Below are 25,595 nucleotides of genomic sequence, written 5' to 3' on the forward strand. Positions count from 1 at the left end.
TTTATGGTCTTGTCACACGGGGCTAATGGCTCTGATGAGTGATTGGTGACCGTTACTTTCAAACTCTGCATTTATAAGTATACAGCATGTGTAGGATATTTAATATGTTAGATCCCCTTGCACTCAAACAGATTAAAAAAAAAAAAAATAACAAGGGAGGGCTATTAAAGCCTTCATGAGCAGAATTGCCCACATATAAATTAAAAACTGTGGGGCATGATCTCAACCTCTATGTGTCTTCTATATTTATTTTGCCTGCTCACAAAATTGAGTTAAGCTGTCATCTCTTCCCTCTTTGCAAAAGATTTAGGCAAAATTGCTGTTTCTGTAATTTAGGAGACATAAGGCTGATGACTCCTTAAAGCAGGTCATTTCCCTCCTTTGGCTTGACTGGGCACATGGATCTGGCACATTTCTTCAAGTTTAGAAGTATGCTGGTAGTCAAACAGATCTCAACCAACAGAAACGTTAAAGCTTGTATCCATATGGCTAAATTCTCTTATCTTCCAAAAAATGTTGGCTGGATCCAATCTGCTCACTGTGAAGGACTCCACTGCTAATCACAGCTGTGCTGAGAAATGGTCTGGAGGACAGCAGTTCACACAGGCCCAAATTGTGCTAAGGATCACATTAATGCTTCAACAGGAAACAATCACGGGGCAATGCCTGTGTCCTGCTAGTTTCACAATCTACTAGTATAAGTCACAGCTATAGTAAAAAAAAATAAAAATGTCCCAGAATCCAAGTTAAAGAATCATGGGAGGAATACGTCTCTGAACTGAAATATCTCCAGTCAAAGGGACTGAGCGAAACCTACCCAGATACTCTGCAGGGAATTAAAATGGAAGATGTAGATTTAAATTGCTTCAGACTAAGGAAGACACATGACTGAATCCTCGTACATCCTTGCCAAGTAGTCTAACAATGGGATAAAAGAGTGAGAGTGAACCATTTATATGTTTTTTAATATAGCCATTCATTGCTATGGTTTCTTTCTATACAGTTCTGAACATAAATCAACAGATGCACAGATAAATAAATAAATAAAATTGAGTGAGTAGAACATTTTGTCCAAACAGAGCATGTTTTTATTTATTTATTTTCATATGAGGACAATATGAGGAGAAAAATAAGTTTAGTTTTAGTCAAACCCATTTTTTGGTAACTTTGTTAGTAAAACTTCTGAATCGAAAACATCACTTATATGCAAAGCCTCATCACCATTTATATCATTAGATGCTTGAAAAAAAAAAAGGAAAGAAACCGTAGTCTAGGAGTAAATTACTCATTCCTAGCTGTTATGACAAATAATATCAGAATAAAATTATAGATAAGTATATCACTTTATAAGAGCACATGTACAAATCAAAACGATTTTTATTGCCTTCACAACAATGCATGTTCCCATTTAAAAAATCTTCACTAATGACAATAATGTGCAGGACAGACAAATTCCAAGACAATTGCAGACAACCACATCCTTAGTATACAAGATTACTTAAATTCTTACTCAAAATCTTTTTTAGGCATTCGTATATAAATGTTAGAGGGCAAGAAGACCTTTAGACTCTCCTTTGGTATTTGTCTGGGATCAACAAGTGTCTGGTAAAAAATTGTGTTTTATGAACACACCTGTCTCATACTTATTGTCTGCCTTAGTGCTTTAGTGGTTTAGTGGGCACACAAGGAGTAGGGTTCATCTCTGTGGCATTGTGGTGTCAGGAACAAACACAGAAAATTCTATACTACCTTTGACAGAAGGGTTGTGACTTGTTTTACAACCTTTCAAGCATAAGAAAAACTCTACAGCCCAGTTGCAGCAGGCTCCTGAGGTCTTGTTTCCAACTGGTGGTATTTCCACTAGAAACAGTGACCTCGGATTGCTTCACAACGACAGGAGGTGTCAGGCAGCCAGAAAAATGATAACAAACGCCTTCTGCAATCTCCTTTACTCGAAGTTTAGCATCATGATAGGTTCCCCTCACTGAAGCATTATAAATCAGTTCTGCTGGAGTCATTTTGTTACTTTAATTTGTTCAGTGCCAGGGACTCAGGACTCAGCTCAGTGCTTGATATCTCCTCAGGAAAGCCATGTGTGAAAACTGATTTTTCTCCCCGCATACATAAATGCCATGGTTTCAGTGTGTAAGTATGTACATTCACTGCCCCCAGCATGTCCTTACTGTGGGGTAGGACACTCAGTGACAGATGCTCTGGCTCCATCTTTTCCAGATCTGCCCCACCAACGGTCCATGCTGTCATGGTATTTATTGTTCTGTACAATTTTCCCTAGTGGAGGCTTCTTCTAGTCCTCAGTACAGAGAAGGAAACAGGGGTGCTGCTTGCACAGGCTTACTTATTCTCCTTTTACGTCCATTAATGTCGTACACCGCATTCAAGGAGGAGATAAATAGGATGATAAACAGAAAAGAAAAAAAATGCAAGATTTTAACTTGGTTGCATTGCATCCAATGCACCATTCATAGAGATGCTACAGTATCTGTAGTAAATTAAAAGATTATCTGATGTTACACAGAAGTTTTTCCCAGGTGTTTGAGTCCTGCTGTAGTAGCTATGTGATCTGCTTGGTCATCCAGGACATGTCTACTTTGGGTAAATATCTGGAAAGTAATACTGTTAGTCCGAGAATCAAAACCAGTATAAGTACATCAATGTTACATTGTCTCAAACTAGCCGGTCCTTTCAAAAGGCAGAGATAATTAGCTCAGGAGTGCTCTCATGCCGGTGTAATCAGAATGCCTTTGAGGACTGGGACTTTTGTCTCCGCCAGGCTTAGCTGTCTGCAGATAGAAATACGTGTTCGTATCGTGGAAAGTCCCAGATCCCCATCATGTTTTTGAGATAGGACCTCTGCAATTTTTTGTCAAAATTGAGATGGAAAACTAAAATACAGTGCAGTGTTTAGGAATTTAGAAATTTTCCTAGTGAAATCAGCCATGCAGGCAGCAAACACAACGTGAAGGGAAAATCAGTCTTATGACTGTAAAAGTTCTGCAATGCCACTAACGTAACTCAGGTCTACGTTCCTGAATCCGGACTTACCTTTCTACTGCAGCCTGATTCATCTTTTCCTCTCCTCTCCTCTCCTCTCCAAAATTATTAGTGAATATCTGGCTCTTTCTCAGCACGCAGATCTTTGTTTATGAGTACTTGTTAAGGGTGATTATTGTTCTGAACACACTGCAATGGACCTGTGTGAACGGAAGCACTTTACCCAAAGCAGCCCAAGTCTTGCTCTAACAGGGCTTTGAATTTATGCCAGTTTGGACAAATATTGCCACAAAAGACCAGCCTCAGTTATGAGAAATATTCACAGGACACAAGACCTGCCACATTCTTAACAACATCTCAAAACATAGGGTTATTTTGGAGGCATTGTAGGCATTAATCTTTTCCATGTTCTGTGTTTTTTCCTTTGCTACAGCACGAAAGTCTTCTAAAGTGAGTAGTGCAAGAATTGCTGCTGGAAAAACAGCCCTGAACAAAGCAAAGTCCTAACCAACAGTCTTTTTTTTTCCCACCTTTTTTCTTTTTAATTCACTTTTCCTTTTTTTTTTTCTTTTTTTCAAGGTGGAAAAAAAAGGAGTGAGCTAAGAAGTGACTGTACTTTTAGAGTCTATTCTAGCTCAATATTGTGAAATACCGTAAGGAAACCAGCAAGGAAGCAAACAAAAAAGGAAAAGCAGAAGGAATGGTCAGAGAAATTTAAAAAACCAAAATGAAGACAGGACAGAAGGACAGACGGAAGGGGTAGTTGGCATCCAACAGACCTTCCAGCTTGGGTACAGCGTTGCCATATTTCACTGTTTTTTTCGCTTATTTGTCAAAAGGGCATTAGATCCTTCCAAGAGATTTATAGCTTCCTAACAGTTTAAATCTATATTTCATTTAAAATAGAACTTATACATTGTGGTTGCTTGTTCAATGTATTTTTTCTTCTCATGCTTTTTTTTTGTTTGGTTTTTGTTGTTGTTGTTGGGTTTTTTTTGTTTTGTTTTTGGTTTTTTTTTGTGTGTGGTTTTTTTTGGCTTCTTTATTCCAGATGTTAGTTATTTAATGTGCAGTAAAATAACTTCAGTTTGCTATTTATTTCACTGGTGTCTCATTATAAAATTCTGTATAAGTTTTGGACTGTCTGTTCTTTAGAATAGGGAATGCCAGCAGCGTAACACTGAGGACAACACACCCAGTGACATCAGAACTGAATCGGATTCTGGAGTCTGGTTAAATGATGGTCCTGGTGATTTGCCACTTCTGAATATGTGGCTATTTATCACAAATAGTTAGTGCCTCTTGTAGTTTAGATATCAAGAGTTAATATAAGAAAGGGTGAAAATGAAAAGTAATAGCTCCTCACCAGAAGAACAAAGGACAATTTACACAAAATACAAAATATAGCATATGTTTTCCAGTAGTTAAGAACAATGGAATCTAAATCTTTATCACCATTAGTAAGGTGATAAACTTCAGATTAGTGATCTGGTTCTTTTTGATGGGCTCTTTTCACCTTTGAAAATCTTTCTTCTCTGAAATTTTAAATCAACATATCAAGATATGGATCACTTTAGCCTTGTCCATGTACAAAGTTTCTATCCATGTATAAAGTTTGTATTAGCATACTTTTAAAATTGTTCATTGTAGAAGCGATCATCCCCCTGGCACTGATGAGGCCCCACCTCGAATACCGTGTCCAGTTTTGGGTCCCTCACTACAGGACAGACTTTCAGGTGCTGGAGCATGTCCAGAGAAGGGCAATGAAGCTGGTGGGGGGCCTGGAAAACAAGTCTTATGAGGAGCGTTTGAGGGAGCTGGGGTTGTTCAGCCTGGAGAAAAGGAGGCTGAGAAGAGACCTTATCACTCTCTACAGCTGCCTGAAAGGAGGGTGTAGCGAGGTGGGGGCTGGTCTCGTCTCCCAAGTAACAGGTGATAGGAGAAGACGAAACGGCCTCAAGTTGCATTAGGGAGGTTTAGATTGGATATTAGGAAAAGTTTTACTCTGAAGGGGTTATTAAGCATTGGAACGGGCTGCCCAGGGAAGTGGTTGAGGCACCATCCCTGAAGGTATTTAAAAGACAGTATATAAAAGGTATTAAAAAAAACCTGCTTACCAATATGCTGTAGTGATGGTTTTTGTCAGAGTTAGGTTGATGGTTGGACTAGATGATCTGAAAGGTCACTTCCAACCTAGGCGATTCTATGATTCTGTGACTTAATTTGTACCTTTCAACAGTATTTGCAACTATGAACTTGACAATTTTAGTTTTAAAACATTTTGGATTTGATCATTTTAAGTCGAGATGCTTACAGATATTGCCTCTGATTTTAATTACTCCTTCTGATCTCGTCCTCTATGCATCTTTGCTTTTAAAAAATGAGAATGTATTCTAAAATATTTTATAAGCTTAAACAATATTATTCCAGTTTGATCAAAAATGGGAAAACAGCCTCCTGTGGAATGTGGTTCAGTCTGATGCAATCACGTTAGTTTTTACACAGGAAACTCTGCTAAAATATGTTTTCTAATGTGTTGCTATACATGTGATTTCATTGTGTATCAGTGCTTTCAATTAAGTTTAATTTATTTTTTCCTTTAGAACCTGAGAAATGGTACTATGCCCCACAGAAATTAAATTAGTCTTATTGCTGCAAGCTAATCAAAAATATGAACTACTACAGAAGCTAAATATTTGCTTTTGATCAATTACTGCTCATTGGAGAGTATCCCCTTATGTGTTTCTACTGAAGCCAGAAAGCTGGGACACAACTCTCTGGTGGATTTCAGGAAGCCATAAAGAATATTAATAGCATATAGAAATAGCTGAAGCCTTCAGTGTATAGAGGGCTTCAGGATGGGAAATCAGATGACCTGAGCTCCATTATTTACTTCCTTTATTATAGTGAACAAATCAGTATTTTGTTTTATTTCATAGCAATAGTGTAGTAATGCTTACCTGCCATAATAAAATATTTTTGCATTGTGGATGAGGAGTGCTGTACAAATAAATATTTACTCCTTGTCTGCAGTGATTCAGTTTGTTAATCTCTGAAATAATGTTTCCTATTGTGCAGAAGAAAGATAGAAATATATTATGGATCAGGCAGATAAGTTTTATTGGAGGGGAAAACATGGTTTCCTCTGCTTACTTAAATCATACTTCTGGATGGATCTTTTTTCAAAGACTCAGGTGCCTCAGTTAATGACAAATTAAATCCAGCTGATACTGATTTTCTTTCTGCTAGAGTCCTGAAAGCTACAGAGAAGATACTTTGGGTTTTAAACTTGTAGGAGCAGTAGATTGAACTACGCTTTCCCCCTGTAAGTAACGTGTTACACTTCATGCTCTCCTTTGTATTTCCTTACAAAGAGTCTTGATATGAAATCTCACATGGTTGAAAACTTAAGTTAATGGTCTGTGAAGAAAAAGAAGAAAAAAGTTACAGGGGGCATCATGGGATGTGTGCTTTCCTTTTCTTATGCAATACTGTGTTCAACAAAATTCAAAGAAAGTTCGCTATAGCCAAGGTCAAATATATATTTTCATTCACTATAAAGTTTCAAGCTGATGGTCCTTCTTGGATTTCACTGTGACAGGTAATGACAGCAATTGTCTCCACCCGTCCATTCTCCACTTAGACTGGAGGCTGCCATCCCCTCGCAGAAGCCCCACAAATGGCAGTTTGTCCATTCCTTAGCCATAACAGGTTGCAATCTGACACATTAAATTAAAAAGCCATTGATTTCAGTTTGTGTTAACACAGAAGGCTGTGATGTGACTCAGAGCCCTCGGATGATGAAGCTCCTATAAGTCTCAGCTAGCAGAGATCCTATTTTATACAGCTTGGAATTCAATTCTTAAAATTTTAAATTTGGCCAGTTCTATGCCAGTTTAACTTAGTAGCTTAATTGGAAAAAGCATGAAATCTTTCTCCCATGGAGCATGCTTTCTTTATATTCATTTAATATTCTCCCCTCTGCACAGAAGTGAACTTATCTGCACTGTCCACCCAGCAATGCTTATGAACGGCAGAAAGCGAAGGGCTGACATCAGGCACAAGAAGTCTATATTGTCAGAAATGCCATCGTTCATCAAAACCACAGTATTTCCCTGCCAACTCCCTGCCAAATTCCTACTTGCTTTCTGAGCATCATCTGTCCTCTTCAGATGTTCTCAAATAAGATTCTGAGGTGTTTAGCTGCATGCACACAAGCTCTTTTAAAGAGGAATGGGAAATTCTGCTTACAAACAGGTTTGTGCTTATGCTGGAGCCATAGAAAAGCCCCTTCCCCCATCCCCCATGAATATTCTGCTATTGCAGGTGAAGAAATTGTGTTATTCCACCTCCTGCTTAGAAAACCACAATGTTGAAAGGAGCTTTCCTGGGTGTATACCAATGAATTGGCTATATTCTTGAATTTCTGGAGTGTACAAATACAAAATTCATCAGAAGCATTAATGAAGCTTCACTTACCTTGCATCTGATTGATGACCTGAAAAGCCTGCTCTTTAACACGGTGTGTCAAGCTTCAGTGTAGAAATACAGGAGGAAGGAGAACGTATTGCGTGGTATTTCATTTGTTAATTATATCATTAGAGACATAGGGTTTGAAGTTCAGTTGTCCCTAAAGTTGACTTATTGTAGAAAATGGTTCAGTAGCATCTGAAATGGGCAGCAGAGACTGGGCATCTGAAATTAAGAAAAAACAGTGTTCTCTTGAACTCTTCAGTATGACTTTCTTCTTAAATCCAACCTCACATACTCCTTAGTGTATTTATAAACTGTCTCCAGTAACAGGTTAGCTTGTTATTGCAAAAAAATATATTTATTCATTTAAATAGCATATTCATTTTAGCATATTTATATTCTAATTCTATATTCTAGCATATTCTTGCTATACACCAAAGTGTAATCATAGCCATAGGTGTATATGCATAATAAACCAATAAAAATAAACAGTTTATCATTCGGCTAAGATAACCATTGCTTAAGGATAATGTTCATTAAGTATCTTAAACACCTGTCTTGCCAGTAAATCCATTGTTTGCATATTGGTCCCCTGGAGGTCACTTGGTTATAAAACTAAGACCTTGTTCAGTACAGAGGTGTTTTACAACAAGTATTCAATACAAAGCCAAACAACAGGAAGCTCACATTTTGATTGTGAATGCAGCTTTCATGAAACTTACCTGAGATATGCCCTGTCAATAAAAATGACAAAAACATCTGAAACAAAAATATTGCCCTAAATGTCCTCTGAATATTGTCAGCAAACCAAATCAACTTATTTATTGATTTCCTATTCAAGATCGCTTCACCACTAGTGCTCCTCAACTGAGGTAGTTGCATTAGCATTTTTAAGCTATATGGCTCTGAACACAACTCCTGAGAAACTAAGAAGACTTCTGCAGTTACAACAGAACTGAAAGATGAGATCTTTTTCTGTTGTGGACCTCTTAGAAGTATAAAATTTATTACTACAATCTTTACAGTAGTCAATAGGTAGTTAATATAAAATATCAGTGCAGAATTACAAGATATGGATCCTGCCCACTGTGTACATTGAAACTATCAATGGTCTCTCCTCTCTTCTCTCTTCTTATTGAAAGTCCTTTTAATAGCTGCAGAAGGAAATGACACTCTCACATCCTTGGGATCTACAGATGTCTCATTTCAAATTCTCCAGGAAAGAAATTCTTAACCATTCTCTTCCAGCTGCTTTTATTCTTCTTTGTTATGCTAATGCTCTATGAAAAGATGTCATGGAGGATCAAAGAATTCTGTGCATACAATTTATACTAAAAATAATTTTGATTTAAACTTGAAGTTTAAAGTAACTTTCCATTTTCATTAACGTACAAAATTAAGAGTGAGAACAGCTATGTGACTGCATGTGGAAGTATGGGTGATTCCAATAAAGGACAGTACCAAAAAGGACCAGTGAGGTGCTTCTGTTTCAACCATGGCAGAACCCTTTATCTAAAAATAGGCAAAATCTTTTATTTGAATATAACAGGACTCTGAAACTATTTCCTTAAACCAGTAAAGGATCTTTTGTGAGAGTACAAATTTACAAATCCTAGGCTGGGGGCATGTGTGGGATGGATAAATCTCTTATCCTGGAGAAAAACACAGTAGTGGAAGCTAATAGGTAAAATGAAAATAAGTCCTAAACATGGCTAAGTGTTGCTGTATGTTACTTACATGCCTTATTCCAGAGTTATATCCTGTCAGGCAATGTAGTGGCTCCAATCCAAAAAAGCGTAGGAGTTAAAGATCTCTATTTCTTGACCCATAGAAGCCAGAATTTTCCTTTCCATGTTTTAAAACATTATATGGAAGGATCTAGCCACACCAGAAATAAAGAAATCACTGTAGATTATTGTGATTATAGATTATTGCTACTGAATAACATGGGGAGAGTTTGATCATTGAAAGCAAGTATCATATGCCACTATCCACAGAACATATTCATCACACTCTTTCTCATTTTCTTGAGAACTAGAGATGAACTTCAAAAGCTTTTAAACAGAAGGAGAAAAGATGATGAGGAAGGTGGTCTGGTGAGTTGTAATCTGAATCCTAACAGTGGTCAGAATATTTGTCTTCTGAATGTTGAAGGAGGAGGAAAGGAGATAAAGGATGTGCACAGTAACAGCTAACATAAATTGAAATGAAATAATTGTGGCAATAAAATATCTTGACTGTGGAACAAGTCAGTGGTGAGGGTCAGCTTCAGTATGTCTGCTATGAGGGAATGTGCAATGTCAACAAAGGGAGTTTGCAGTGAAGCTCATCTAATCTTTGCAAAAGCTCTGAAGTTGCCACCATTCAAGCGCCGTAGCTATTTGAACATTGCTATAAGAGTCAGATTTCACTGTCTGAAAGCTGTTACAAGTAGATCCCTCTGGAACTCAGTCACTGTAACAGTCGTGTGAAGGCTTAGTCCTTCCATAAATATCACATTACATCCCCAATGTTAAGTCATACGTTAAATTCGATAGCGCAAAGATGCAACAGAAAATGCCAGCTCTGAAATCTTGTCTGGAAAATAGATATTCCATATGGTTTAAGAGAATGGGATCACTAGCAAAATTATAACAAACGGCTAATTGTTACATGATTTTTACATAATAAGCGTATGACTATCAAGATCACCTGAAGCCAGGGGACTCCCTAGCTTCAGATTTAGAAAGAATTTTGATGTAAAAATAATGTTTCACTGGGTAAGCTAATAAAAAAGTAATATATGTACAGTTTAATCAGAGGGATACCGCAGGGAGTAGCAGTCTATTATCTGCATCTCTGTAAATATCAGAAGACTGTAGTTTAAACTAAACTGTATTCAGATCAGTGGTAACCCTTTATGAGAATAAAATTAATCAAAAAACTGCTATACATATTTATTTGAAAGCATCATCCATATCCACATAAACTTCTGTGTCTGCAAAATCTTGCAGATATATATTAAAAAATCACAGATCTTATGAGGACCATTAATAAAGAAAGTGTTCTTAGCTGCTCTCCAACTATGATCTTATGAGGACCATTAATAAACAAATTTGGTCTACAGTGTTCTTAACTGCTCTCCAACTATGATCATAGCCTAAAATGAAAAGTGAAGTTTTCTCTAATGGTCTTTTCTAGATATTCTAAGGTCATAACACACCTACTCACAGTACATTGTAGAGGCCCTAGAAAATTCAGCCTTAGATGGGAGGGACTCCACACCTGAAGTGATTACCTAAGATCTTCAGTATTTGCTAGAAGAAGGGAAAGTGTCCAGAAAAAAAGTATGAGAAAGGGTCAATTTTGTAGTAAACTTCATATTCCTAGAAAGTTTTTTATTGTGTCTAAAAAGTGCCCGTAAGTGAAACTGAATATGTTTTTTGTGGGATGCATATGTGTGTTCAAAGGATCAGATGAAGTACACTCCTTACTTTGTGTGGTTTGTGGGGAGAAGTGGATGGAAAAGTGAAAAAAGACGAGTTATTACAGATAAAAAGAATTTAGCAAAAATTTGATAAGACTTACTTTGTTATAAAGATAGTTAAGGGATTGTTAGTGGAATAAAGAAATACATGTCCTGTGATTTACACAAATGTGACTGGAAATGCAGATGTGAATCTGCCCATGTTTTAAGATTTCGAGCCTAGATTAGAGGATTAGATGCCTAAACTAGCACATGCACATCCCAAAGCTTTTTGTATACCAGAGAGGAAAGGATGTTCACATTTCTATATCTCCCATGTTGTTGTTAGGAATCAAAATCAAACTTTATTTTGTTTTTGGAAAAAGAGTTACTGTATGTATTGAGCCATAGAACTTGCAATGCAACCGAAGAGCTATCAACAATGACCAGTAATCAGTGGTCATGTTGAAAAAAACATCTATTTTCTTATGAGATGTGCAGTCCAAATAGATCTAGTGAGTTTTGTCTAGCACTCATCTTTTGGGGGCTTGTCCAAACCAAATCTACAAATCATTTAAATGTCTCCTCCCACTAGTTCTGTTCTGCTAAATGATCTGTTAAATATGACATGAAGGCAGTATTTGGGGAGAACTTGTGACTGGTGAAGATTTGCTAGACTTCATTGAATGTTCCCTGGCCAAGATTCAGTGACAGTGAATTCAGTGTCAGTGACAGAAAACAATGAATAAACTCACTGCCTGCCATCCATTATTGCGGATTATGAAACTCACATATTTTGTGTCTATTCTGTAAGCTTAGTTTTTTCAGAGTTTAATTACTCTAATTCTTCTATTCATTTTAACTTTGTTACTACCAGATGCTATCTGTCTCTAGATCATCTAGAAAAACTGTGAATTCTAAATGTATAGGGAATTTGATAATCATTATTTTCACAGTTGTGACTTGAATGAATTAAAGCAGATTGGCTGCTATCTTTACAGTAATTTTGACATGTCTTTCATCTTGCTAATTTGTGTCTATATAACTGCTGGCACTAGTTTTGGTTAGTAAGTTTTTTTTTTCCTTTCCAGTCTTTCTACTTGATACAGAGCAATAATTTAGCATCTCCATGATTCTTTGAGTGTAGAAAGAGGATTGATTACAGACATTTTGGATTTATATTTCAAGTTGTGTTCCTATACTTGGATTTTTCTCCCATTTCACCAGATTGCTATTCAAGCAAGCGTTCATCTTGAAATAAACTAGTGAGTCCCAGGACATGTGACTCTGACACATGGGTTCTGCTGGATCCCTCAACAGCAGTTCAAGCAATTGTAGAAGGAATTAACCTGCCCCACACCTCTCCCCAGAGTTATTACACGGTGGTATCAGCAGAAGGGAGTGACATTTGTCCTTCAGGCACTCATTTCAAATCAATCCACTGGTGATTTTTGATCATTTACTGAACTGGGTGAGGACAGAGAAGACATTGACATTTTCTTGTGCTGACTGTAGTGGGAGGAGGACACAGCAGGATGAGGCGGTTAGCCCCTTCTAAAGGAACAGAGTAACCAGATGGGAATAGCTACAACCTAAAGGTCTTTTGTCGAAGTACTTATTTACCAGACATTCAGTAATGTCCAGTAGTCATCATCTTTATCACTATTTTAGCTTATTGAGAACTTCTGGTGAATTTCTATGCTCTGTTTGAGTTCTTCTCTGCTGCCTGCCTTAGCCATGTTTTCTTCTTCTGCCCTTTAATTCCTCAGGTCTCAGACCCGTGGACCTAGAAAACCAAATAATAGTAAAAACTTGTTAAATGTATATGATACATGGGATTATGTGATTTTGAATTTCTCCATCACAGGAATGGGGTAGAAAGCACATGTTCCTGAGTAAATCTTTGTGTTTAGAGTTCTATCACTCATTGCTATGGCATAGCAAAATATTGAGATAATCTGTTTAGTCTGTTGAACACAAAATTTCTATTCATCCACTTTGAGATAGGAAAATCACTGCCACATGACTTATCCATAACACTTTTGCTAGTAATGTTTGCTAGCTCATGGGCACTGACCATGAGCTACAGCTGAAACTAAGAAATAAAAATGTATAAATTAGCCATCTTTAAGAAAGAAAGTCAACTTTTCTGTTATCTCTTCATTAAACCAAAGGGACTGCACTACATCTGACAATAAACCATCCTTTAAAGAATTAATTGCCCATACGTTGTGTTGTACAAGAGTAACACAGCTTTCTGCAACAGCACCATCTACTGATAGATCTTTTGCCCACCTAAAAAATAATAAATGGAAAGAAAAAAATAATCTTAATCTCAGCAACACTGCATATATGTTCACAGTAACCCTCACAACATTGTGTGGCACATTTCAAAAAAGGATCAGACATTTATAAATTAGACTATCATGCACAGTTCCACTGACTAGGATAACAATTACAGGGACAAGTAATGCTCATGCTTCGTAGCATTAGTTGGGCAACAGACGGAATCAAAAAGCAATTTCCTTCCATGGTTAAATTTTGTGTTCATGCCAAGGCCTTTGTGCTTTCCTCTGAAGCGTGCAACCATTGCCTCAGGCAGGATGCTGGACTAGATGGACCATTGGTTGTGTTCTGTTATGGCAATTCTATTGTTCTTAGCTCCTGAGCCAATGAAATATCGAAACACACCATCTAAATTGCATTTGATATATATACTGTGTCACACTTCAACCCAGTGAAGCAACACGGACAGTGTGATTCATGTGGAGAATGTGCTTGAGTTACTTTAGACATGAGGAAAGCAATATCAGAGCTAGGTCTACAACCTAGTGCACACAGCAGGATTTGGCAGTCTGTGACGTGTTTTGTCCATATGGAAGTGAAAAAGTGTTCGAGTGCTATCAATAAAAACAACACAATGTGTCTGTTTCTGAGCAGCCCGTGTCACCAAGCTGCAGTTCCTGGGTGCAAGTGTAAACACAGAAGCTGATACTCCCAGTAGAAAAGATATTCGCAGACTTCTTTGTTGGTATTTACTGATTTAAAAAAATGCTCAAGCTTCTCAGGAGCAAGATTTACTTGCCATTTCATTAAATGTTTTGTTCTCAAATCACCAAAGAAAAAAAAGAAGCAAAGAATAATCCTAGGAAATTTTTACTTATTGTAATAAGTTCTCTTCATTATCATTGTAACTTGTGAAACATATATTTTTAAATTTTTGGAATATGTAGAACATACTGGAAAGTTTTACCTTAAAAAAATAGGTTAAAAGACTGCATATAGTCTGCATCTACTTAAAGAGGTGAAGTAGAGCATAGAACAGGCCTGACATGTATTTGTAGTTATTGATGTCTAAAACATTGATAGGATTATCCTTTGCCGTGTGTGTACAGAAATTTAGACCTGGTTGTAAGAGTGGACCCTTTGAAGTTTACTGTTCACAAACCTATTTGTTTAGCTGACACGTAGTACCAAAATTACAGAGAAGGCCTTCCTTACCACGATTCCTATCTCAAAAGATAAAGGGTGTTTGTCTTTCATGAAGATCTTGTTGAAGTTCAAAAGGAATGACTACTTTTATAAAAGATATGATTGGTTTTTATTTTATTTTAAACTGTGTTTCCTTCACAGGTGTCAAGAGCTTTTATTCACATAGGCCAGTTTTCATTCAGGTTTCATTTCAGGTGGTTATCAAAAACAACAGCTACATGACAAACTTGCAGCTTGAACAGGGAGAATTTTTTTTTAATCGGTTTAGAGAATAGCAGAGGTAAATTTTGTCATAAGGAAGAATACCATTAAAATATTCCTGAAGAGAAAAGCACTTGAAAGCAGATATCAAGGTAACCAGTTTCCAGTAGATCAAATTTGTGGGAGCAATTTCTTTCTTTTAGTTCAAAACATCACATCTGCTTAAGAGAGTATAATTTAATTTTAAATTCTTACTGACCATCTCCATATAAAACTTCAGACATCAAGTGTTCCTGTTACAAAAAAGCTCATCTTTTATTCTAAGATCAAAAGTAACAGATGCCAGATCACACTGGTCCAATCAGAGTGTAACCAGCAAATTATAACTAGAGGACATTTCATGTAAACTTCAGGAAGAACAGATGGCCAGCAAACCTTTGACTAAGGTATTTAGTGTAAATGATTTGTCAAACCATAGAGGCATTTATTTTAAATCACCCTCTGGAAAGTATCTAGAGATAAAATAACTGTGGCTAGTTGGTGAAATTTTCTGGCTTGTGTTATACAAAGGAGAATAGATTTAATATATCCTTTAAACCAGTAAGCCTACGAAATCTTTTAAATTCCCCCATCTGCAGTCTTCCTGAAGATCCCGGGAGCAGTTAAAATGCTCTCACTAACAAGTGAGGTGTCTCAGTGAATCATAAATCATAGAAAAATCATCATTAAGATTTATTTTAAAAATTACTTTAAAAAGTATTATTAATTTAATCTGTCATTTTTTTTTATTAAGTTCATTGTGGCTCTCGTAAATATACCATGCCACCCTTTTCTTCTTCCTTACAGTGTATGTATAACTACAAACCTGCAATGTGAAAAGCACTTGGAGTTTTGAGTTACCACCAATGTCAGTAATCTAAGATATATAAGCCATTATTAAGCTAACAGTTTATCTGTAACACAAAAATTCAACCATTCCTCCCCAAGAAGGGAAAGAAGTAGCAGCTAGAAAGAGTTAAAAGAAGGAAGTTGTGGGTGATCAGAGAATCCTGATAGTATTCCTTAGCTTGCCAAATGAATTTTAACTAGTTGGACTGGATTGGACCATCCGGTCTTCTCCTGGCCTAGAAGTTGGCAGTCACCTGTGTTCAATAGGATAAAGTGCAAAATTACAGATTTCCAAGACAGTGAGTGATCCACAGAAAGAAAAACATAGCTCTCAGGCAAGACAGGGAAAGTGATTTGCCCCAGACTGGATGGAGAGCATGGAGCTCCACCTGGGGATGGATGAGGAGCTGACTGAGAGTTTATGGATTGAGATTAAAGAGAGGGCAGGGACAAGTGATGTTACAGTGGGGATCTGCTACAGGCGACCCAACCAGGAAGACCAAACAGATGAGGCCCTCTGTAGACAGGCAGAGGTTCACGAGCCCTGGTCCTCATGGGGGACTTCAATCACTCTGATATCTGTTAGAGGGACAACACAGCAGAGCATAAGCAATTCAGGAGGTTCCTGGAATGCATTGATGATAACTTTCTTCTCCAAGTGATAGAGAAACCAATGAGGAGAGGTGCCATGCTGGACCTTGATCTCACCAACACAGAGGGGCTGGTGGGGAATGTGAAGCTCAAGGGCAGCCTTGATTAGATGGTGGAATCTTGACATGCCTAGGGCAACGAGGAGGGTGCACAGCAAGCTCAGTACCCTGGATTTCAGGAGAGCAGATTTTGGCCTCTTCAGGGATCTGCTTGGTGTAGTACCATAGTATAAAACCCTAGAGGGAAGAGGGGCCCAAGAAAGCTGGTTAATATTCAAGGATCACCTCCTCCAAGCCCAGGAGTGATGCATCCCGACAAAGAGAAAATCAGGCAAAACCACCAGGAGGCCTGCATGGATGAACAAGGAGCTCCTGGACAAACTCAAAACACAAAAAGGAAGCCTACAGACGGTGGAATCAAGGTCGGGTATCCTGGGAGGAATAGAGAGAAATTGTCCGAGCAGCCAGGGATCAGGTTACAAAAGCTAAAGCCCAGATACAGATTTGGCCAGGGATGTCAAGGGCAACAAGAAAAGCGCACTCAAAGCCCAGAAAGCCAACCGTATCCTGGGCTGCATCAAAAGAAAAGTGGCCAGCAGGTCAAGGGAGGTGATTCTGCCCCTCTGCTCTGCTCCCAGTGAGACACCTGGAGTAATGTGCCCAGCTCTGGAGCCTCCAGCCTAAGAAGGAAGTGGACCTGTTGGAGGGAGTCCAGAGGAGAGCCACGAAGATGATCAGAGGGCCGAAACATCTCTCCTATGAAGACAAGCTGAGAGAGTTGGGGTTGTTCAGCCTGGAGGGAGGCTCCAGGGAGACCCTATAGTGACATTCTAGTACGTAAAGGTGGCCTACAGGAAAGAATGTAGCCATAGGATGAAGGATGACTGTTCTAAATTGAGAGTGTAAATTTAGACTAGATATTAGGAAGAAACTCTTTATTGTGAGGGTGGTGAGACCCTGGCACAGGTTGCCCAGAGAAGTTGTGGATGCCTCATCCCTGGAAGTGTTCAAGGCCAGGCTGGATGGGGCTTTGCGTAACCTGGTCTAGTGGGAGGTGCCCCTGCCCATGGCAGGGGGGTTGGAACAAGATGACTCAGTGATTAGTTGGTGAATGTATTTGTTAACCCTTTATTAGAGTTCAGCTCTTAATTTTTCAGGAATTTGGGCACAGTTACCCTTGCAACTGTAGTCTCAACTACAGGAAAACTACTGTTTCCAATTGAAACTGATTCAATTGAAAGATAGAAAAAATATTTCTGGTTTAAGAATGACTGTGCTTAATTTTTCTAGGGTGCAACCTACTAATACAAAACTGTCCACATGTAACCTAATCTTCATAGCTGGAGCTGTGGAAATGGATTCCTAATGAATCATTTATTTCTATCAAATCAGTCTGAATTCTAAGGACAAGGTATGAGTTCAGATTTACTGTAGTGTTTCCTGATTCTCTTCCTTTTGTATAAAATTTCCATCAACTGCTCAGCAATTCCCAGAGGAATAAAATATCTCCATTTGCTCTTTCTTTACTGGTACCCTCCTCACTTACATTGCAATTTTCACCTGTTTCATTTTCAAATAGAATTTGTTTATTAAAATTTATTCCTACTCCCCCCCAAGAAATCTTCTACCTAATATGTGTACCTGTGCCCCTAAACAATGCAGTGTCAGAATATGATACCACGAACAGAAAAGTCATAAATTTTGTCTTCAAAAAAATGCTACAAAGCAAGCAAAAACTACTCCCATCTAACAGACAGAACACAGAGAGGAAAAATGCAAATACATTTGCCTGCAGATACATATCAGTTGAGTTCTGCGCTGAATCCAAGTTTTCCTCTCAACAGCACATCCTTCTTATCTATCTGAATCATCAGAGACAGCTCAGACTTTGAACACTGAATGAACAATAATCAGGTCTTTCAAGTCGATGCCCTCCTTCTGTTCGCTGCAAAGAGGTTTTGCTGATGCTTAAAAATTCTCCTAAAAGTGGGATGACCCTAAAATGACAAGTTAATTACTAATTTGAAGTGAAAATTCGGAATGACAGTTGTTCACTAGGCATCTCTAAAGTCAAAAATAGGTCACAACAATACTTTGGCTGTTCATCTTCAGTCAAGACATATTCAGGCTCTTTGGTTCAGTAGGACAGCTTCAGAGCTAGCAAGGAAAGATTCTTGTAAGCAAGAGCCCAAAACAAACACAGACTTGTGAGAAAAATCTCATTATAACAGTCTCTTCTCTTTAATAATCTGAAAAAATACAACACTTTTCAAGGAGCAAAATATCTACATCCTTACCCATTTCTTGTTGGTGACAGGTGTTTGATAGCTTCAGCCATTGGAGATGGAAAGAAGCTGTGTCAAGGTATCTTATCTTGGGGGGGTTATTAGTCTCTGATTTGAGATATGCTGCAAGGAAAAAAATAAAACGAGAAAAAAATAGTAAGCACTGACATTAGAACCATTTATCACCTACTGCTGTGTGAGGAATAAAAGGATCCTCTTTGAAGATAGTCCATTATCTGGTTCTAGCTGGCTTCTTGCTGTCATATTTTCTTGCAGAAATAATAAATTTAGGAAGATCACATTTTGAGAATAAGTACTGTTATATATCTAAGTATATACACTGTTCTTTTATTTACAGTCACTTTTGCCCATTTTCTAGAAGAAAATAAGGTTTTTATGTTTGTTATTTGTGGTTTCCTCATATCCATTATTTTTTCCTCTCAAGTACAGAAATTGGAGGTGGTGGTGATGGAAGGCTGGAATAATATAAAAGAAAATGCATGCAATATATTTCTTTCTTACTAGACAAATTCCAGGGGAAACAATATCAGTTTCTGTTCTGTAATGATACAAAAGGATTTCCAATAGGAAATATATATATATTTCCCATATATATGTGTGTGTATATGCATATATATTTACATACATGGATATGCATATATGTGCATGTATGCATACCTATGTGTACATATTGTTGTGGTTTAACCCAAGCCAGCAACTAAACACCACGCAGCTGCTCGCTGCTGTCCGAAACCAGGACGCTTATGTATAGACATATACATGCATATATTTGTGTATGCATATGCTTATGTGTGTATACATGCATGTATACATATATGCATGTGTATATACGCACGCATCTATGTATATGTGTATTTACATGCATGTGTCTCTACATGCATATGTTTATGTGCATATGTGTGTATAAGCACATAGATGCGTATATATTTAGGCACATGCATATACACATATATGTATCTATATGCTTATACACATATGTATATACATATTTATACATGTATATACACACATGCATATATACATATACAAGTGACATAATTTCAAATTTTTACCTAGCAGCTACCTTTGTACAGATGGATCACCGCGCCCGCCTTGACCCCTGCGGATGCCAGTAATTCAGTGGGACTTAGCCTTGCAACACTATGGTGAAACATTACTGATGTAGGTCCACCTCCTTTAAAACTATTTTGACAAGTTTTTGATAATTTACTCCTATTTTAATATTAAAATCGTAATATAGTTATCAGTATTTCATAATCATATGTGATATCCTAACTACTTATTGGTACTTTTCAAAAAAAAAATTTTATAATGCTATGATTTAGGCAGAGTAGCAACAGCAAGGTTGTCAATGTGGCGAGTCCTGTATGTTCGGGAGAGTTTCTTCATCTGCATTTGTACATCACTCCTCACAGCTCCTACTGACTTCCCAGATGCCATCAACTACTGTTTGGGTATTAAAATTAATCCTTTACTAAATAAGAACAAGTTACAGAGACTTTCATATTTTTAAATAAACAACAACTAAAACTTAGAGTAATTTACAGACACATAACTAATTTTGTTTAAGCAACAAAATACAGATAAAGTGAGGATTTGCCCAATATAATGCCCTACAGATGGATTAGTCTATCATTCCTTTAAAGCAGGGTATGAAATCAATATGTTAATCTACTTGAAAAGTAGGATTTGCTTTAGCTAGATATCTTTCTTTAAGATATGAAGTCAAATCTATATTTGTGTTTATAATTATTATTCCTGAAGGTATCTTGAGAAACAACCTTTTGCCCTAGGACAGAAAATTTAAAAGAGCAAAGAGGGTCAGGGACAGAAGTCCCATTGAATTTTCCATTACAATTCGTTGGGTTTAAGCGCTCAACTACAGCACTCTTGTAGCCTCCTTTTAAATTCTCTCCCATGTCTATTTATTTCTCAGCTTGTAGATAATTTTTTCTGTGTTCTTGCAGTTAATGCATGACAGTGTCACGTTCTGACTACCTGTCTCTCTCTCACACACAAATACCCTGCCTGCATTGCCATTAGCAAACTCCAGCGTCATAATTCACCCCAGTGTGTGACTGAAATGGTGGTCTTGGCAGCAGAGGTTGTATTTTACAAGAACTCAGGTATTACAACTTCGTGTTAGTCAGGTTCTTGGTAGAAGACCTGGCTTCTCTCTGAAACAGAGCTTTTGTGTTATGTTGAAATAGTTTGTAAAGCTCAGAACGAGGTAGTTCTAGGATGTTTTAGAAGTTTATTTGGACAGAATAAAAACCCCTGCTCTTTGTGCTTATGACCTTGCATGGATAACATCTAATCCTGCCCATCTGGGTCCAGCTAAGAGCAATCATCTCCTCCCCTCCTGCCTTGACACAATCTTGAAAATTCATTGATGTTTTTAGAAACATAAATTCATTTTCTTCATTTCCTTGTGGATTTCAAGGCAATACAAAGAGTTGTTGTCTGAAACTTAGTATGCTTTCTAAATTTATTTTCTAAATTTTGAACTGGCACACTGGGGAAACATAACCAAGTTGCTATGTAAGAGTTCTGAGAAGCAGCCCCTGTGACTATGCGGAGTTTTGTGGATGAACTGAGGAGCAAGAGGAAAATGATCACAGGCCTGAGGAGAAGAAGAGGGGGTGAGGCTGATCTCAGGAGGTTTCTCAGCAGCCTTTGCCCTGTGGCCATCCACAGCGGTCCCAGGGAGGAGCTGGGTCATTGTGCCACACTGAGGTGTCACAGCTGTAGCTTTCTAAATTGCTTTATAGTTGTAATTTGTTGCTGTCAGTAAAGATCACTTGTAAATTTATGACTGCAGAAAGACTAGGATTTGCTTTCTTTTAGTAAAGGTACAACATCCTTTATTTTCCTTTATTAGGAATAGTATTGAATTGTAACATCCATTCCCATCCATTAGAAATTTGCAGTACTTATAGGACAAAACAACACTTTTTGAAATGAGTAATAATTTTTTACCATCTGATTTTTTGGTCTAGCCAATAAAATTTTTTTGATGTGGAGTAAATTATTTCCTTACCCTGGCTGAGTGCCTTTAGGAACAGATGTGAAAGTCCTGATTTCCTCATTTTTACGCAACCACAATTGTATTTAAACACTATTAGATCCTGATAGTGTGACAAAAAAAATCTATAAAATTCGAAAAAGCTGTCGAGAAGTTTTCTTTGTTGCATATATTGTATCTAGAGCTCATTAAAACCATTAGTAAATTAAGAATAAGGATTTCCCCAGTATTTCCCCAGTAAGACTGGGGTTAGCTACTGCATGCTTTGCATCCAATGATTATTTTCCTGTACTGTAAATAAAACTAAGTGTTTCTGCTCAAAACTGACAGTATTTTCTGTTTGAGAACCATTTTCTCAGCTTTAGTGCTTGAAGCAATAAGTAGGCAGTGTGGTATTTTACAGGTTAGTGGAACTAGTCTAATCTGTGAGTAACATTTAAGACAGAACCTTTATTTGGCAGCGTGTACTTAATATAAAGGTTTGCCTGCTAAGAGTTTCTCTGTTTATGTTACTGTGAATCATGACTTTTGCTTGGTTTTGAATGTGAAAGCACTTAGATGACACATCTCATTTTCTTTTCTGTCATTACCTCATTTTAAATTAGAATAGTAGATTAATCGCCCCTTTAATGACAGGTGCTTGCCTAGACACAGCTAAGATGAGGGTTAGCAGCGTGCCAGGTAATTTAGGTAGTCAGCAAACCGTGAATTTCCCACTGACAATACTACAGGCATTCATCCCCGATATTTTCCCTTTTCTTTCATGCAGTCAAATCAACGATTATCTGGGTTTCTTTAGAACAACAAATCCCCCAAAAGATGGGTTTTGTTAGCTTTACTTTCTGTGCTCAAACACACATTTGGCTTTGACTTTCTCTTTTTTTTTCTTTTTTCTTTCTTTTTTTTTTTTTTTTTCCCTAGGGACCATCCCAACATTTATTTTGCATTATTCTCATCAATATAATTAAATTCAGCATGATGTAGGGTGTTGTAAACACCACAGGGATCTGTGTGACTGGAGTGCCTTTGGCGAGAAGGAACTTTACACCTAAGGCCAGGAAAGGGGATAAGGAAGCTTAAGCACCAATGCTTGGGTTACTCTCTGACAACACACAGGGCAGTAAGATATGCTAACATGTTCAGTGTTGTATCACCGCAGCTATTTTGCCCTTGCCAGTTCCAAATTTTCATTAGAGTCAACTGAGTACAACAGAACTCAGTGCTGGGTGGATAATTCAAGAGTCCAAATTGAGGGATGCCAGTGCTTGGTTTCAGGGTCAATGTTCTGATTGAGAAATTAATAGGTATTTCTTTGCATGTCTCCGACAAATAATCATCATGGAATCAAGCTGTTGAGAAAACAAGCTTTTATCCTGAGCAAAAACATCACTAGATACAACTGCAGAATAACATCCTCATAAGTCTTTCTTTCACGTATACCTGCATTTTGTTCTTCATTAGCAGCGCAGTTGGGCCTGTTACGTGCCTACAATATAAAACCATTGTGGTCGTGCTCAGTGTGTCAATGCGAATGGTGATGCTGCCATCCTTTTCAGCAGAAACAGGAGGTATTTAATTTAGATGTCCATGCTAGTTCCCAAGCACAGCAGCTGGTGAACAGCTCTTATTTTCTAATTCTTACCTGTGTTCAAAATGTGGAGCAGACAGCTCCTTCTTGAGGGTCTCTCTTCCTTCTCTCAGCAGAAGGGTAGAGAGGAATCAGGAAGATGAAATCACCTTTTAGCTCTTGGGAAAGACAACATGTGAGCTTCCCAGACAAAACACACATCATAACTAAACTTAGAGTCTATTCAGCTACACGTGTTCCTTGACCAGAGCTGAGTAGGACACAAGATGTATATCCAGAGCTTGTGCAGCTTTGGGAAGCAGCAGTGGTACATTTTTCTACAGAGGGGAAGATGCTCTAAAGTAATCAACTTCAATTGCAGTGTAATTTGCTGGGTAAATAAAATTCTCTGTCTCTGTAAATAAGTGAATCTGGGTTATAAGCCTTGCTGGCGAATTTCACGTTTTGTTTCAGCTGTTTTCCAAAACCTCTGAAAAGCAAGATTAGATCGTACGTAGGTTATATATAAATATCATAATATATGGTCCTGAAGCATAGAAGGTCATGATCACATGATCACATTATGAATACCAATAATACGAGCTGAGTGAAAGTTTTAAGTTTAGAGAACTTAGCTCTCATGATGCTTAAGGCAGTGGAGGTGAGCATGCAGGATGAGGAAAGTAGGATAGGGTAGGCTAGGCTAGGCTAGGCTAGGATAGGAAAGGATGGGATAGGAAAGAATGGGAAGGGATGGGGTGGGATGGGGTGGGATGGGATAGGAGTATTCTCTACAGTTGTTGAGTGGTTGGTTCTTCAGCTCTTCTACATGCTATAGAGAAAAGCAGCATAGCTTGTACTCTTTATTTTTCAGGGTGTCTTTGATCCCATTTTTTAAGCATAATGTACATAACAGTCATTATATTATTTTTGAAACACTTCTTCATAAACTTAATATTTTCTTAATTTAAATAATGGACTAAAGAGGAGTAGGAAAATAATTTGTATGGTTACTCATGGTTACTCATATGGTTACTATGCTTTGTTTTTGCTTTGGAGTATTTATTTTGTCTCATGGCTTTGATAAAACAGCCTCTAATTTTATGATTTTGATAGGATATGAGTTTCGCTGTTTGGATTCCTTTCATGGATGTGTTTACCTAAAACAATCCCACATTTCCCTAATACTTTGAGAGAGGACACTGATGTGCTAAACAATACATGTGCTCAAATAATGCTTATTCATCATAAATTTGCAATCCTCTGCTGCTCAAGCTACGATGAGAAAAGATATCATCAACTCAGTATTTTTTTTCAGTTCAGCAGAGAGAGCAATAGATGGTTGGAAAAGTAAAGTTTATTTCATTTCATTTCATTCAGTAAAGGTCGCTATTCTCTTCCAGTACCACCTGAGTCAACATAAATATCCATACTCAGTCAGGCCACTGTCTGTCTTTGTTTTTTCTTGAAATGTGGATGAATTTTATTCTTGGAAATAGTAGTTAGAGGATGTCAAATCATGTGAATAAGTTACCTTATTATGAGAATCTATTTGTAATGTTACATTTTAAATTAAATTGTTCATTGTCTTGATCTTCTAAAAAGAAAGCTGGAAAGACTGGTGAGGGGACCAAGTTACAGGACTTGGACATATGCAAAGACTTTATCATGAAGTTCATCTTCAGTGCTACTTACCACCTGCCCATCTCTGAAAGGACAACAGGCCCCATATTTGCAAGAATGCTGATGGCTGACAACACTCTCTTTGCTTTTATGTACGCTTTTGCATTTCTTTTAACAAAACCTTGCCTGTAAAAGAAAACCTATTTAGAAGAGAAGGTAAAAGGAAAGTATGCCATGCATTTGCACACTAAGGAAACAAAAAGAGTTCTTGCAGAGCTGATTTTAGGTCTGCTTTATAAGCCTTAAGTGTATCTTCCTGAGCAACACAGTAAATTATATTGAGGATTGAGAAGGCAAGAGCTATCTTTGGAATTCAATCCTACTCATCTCTTTCATGTCTTCATTTAATGCAGGCAACAGTGGCATCAACTGCCATGGAAAATGAAGGACACGATGATACATAACCTTTTTTTGTTCTTTCTGAATTGCTATAACCTCTTTGGTGTCTCTAGATACGAGAATTTACTGTGCTTCAAACTTCCGGAATAAAAATTCAGATGAGAAACATAGGCAGTAAAGAACCAGATTGATCACTGGGGTAACTCTGCTGACTTCAGGGGAAAGATACCAAGAGTGATTTTGGCCCGTCTTATTTAAATAGTAGCCCAGGTGTTCCTGGTGTGAAATTCAGGAACCTTTTCTTAAAGTTAAAGAACTAATAACTTCAGAAGCTTTAATATAAATGCTAGTACAATTACTATTTAATCCTTTTTAATACATTTCAGTTTCATTAGTTTGAAAGCCCTGATGCTATCAGGAGCCTACCTATTATTGGTCTCCAAAGCAGTTTCTTTTGCTGGCTGAGGATGCAGTGTTACTATCTAACACCTCCTCAGTCACCAGCTCTATTGTT

Source organism: Larus michahellis, chromosome 2, assembly GCF_964199755.1.
Source record: "Larus michahellis chromosome 2, bLarMic1.1, whole genome shotgun sequence".
NCBI lineage: Eukaryota > Metazoa > Chordata > Aves > Charadriiformes > Laridae > Larus > Larus michahellis.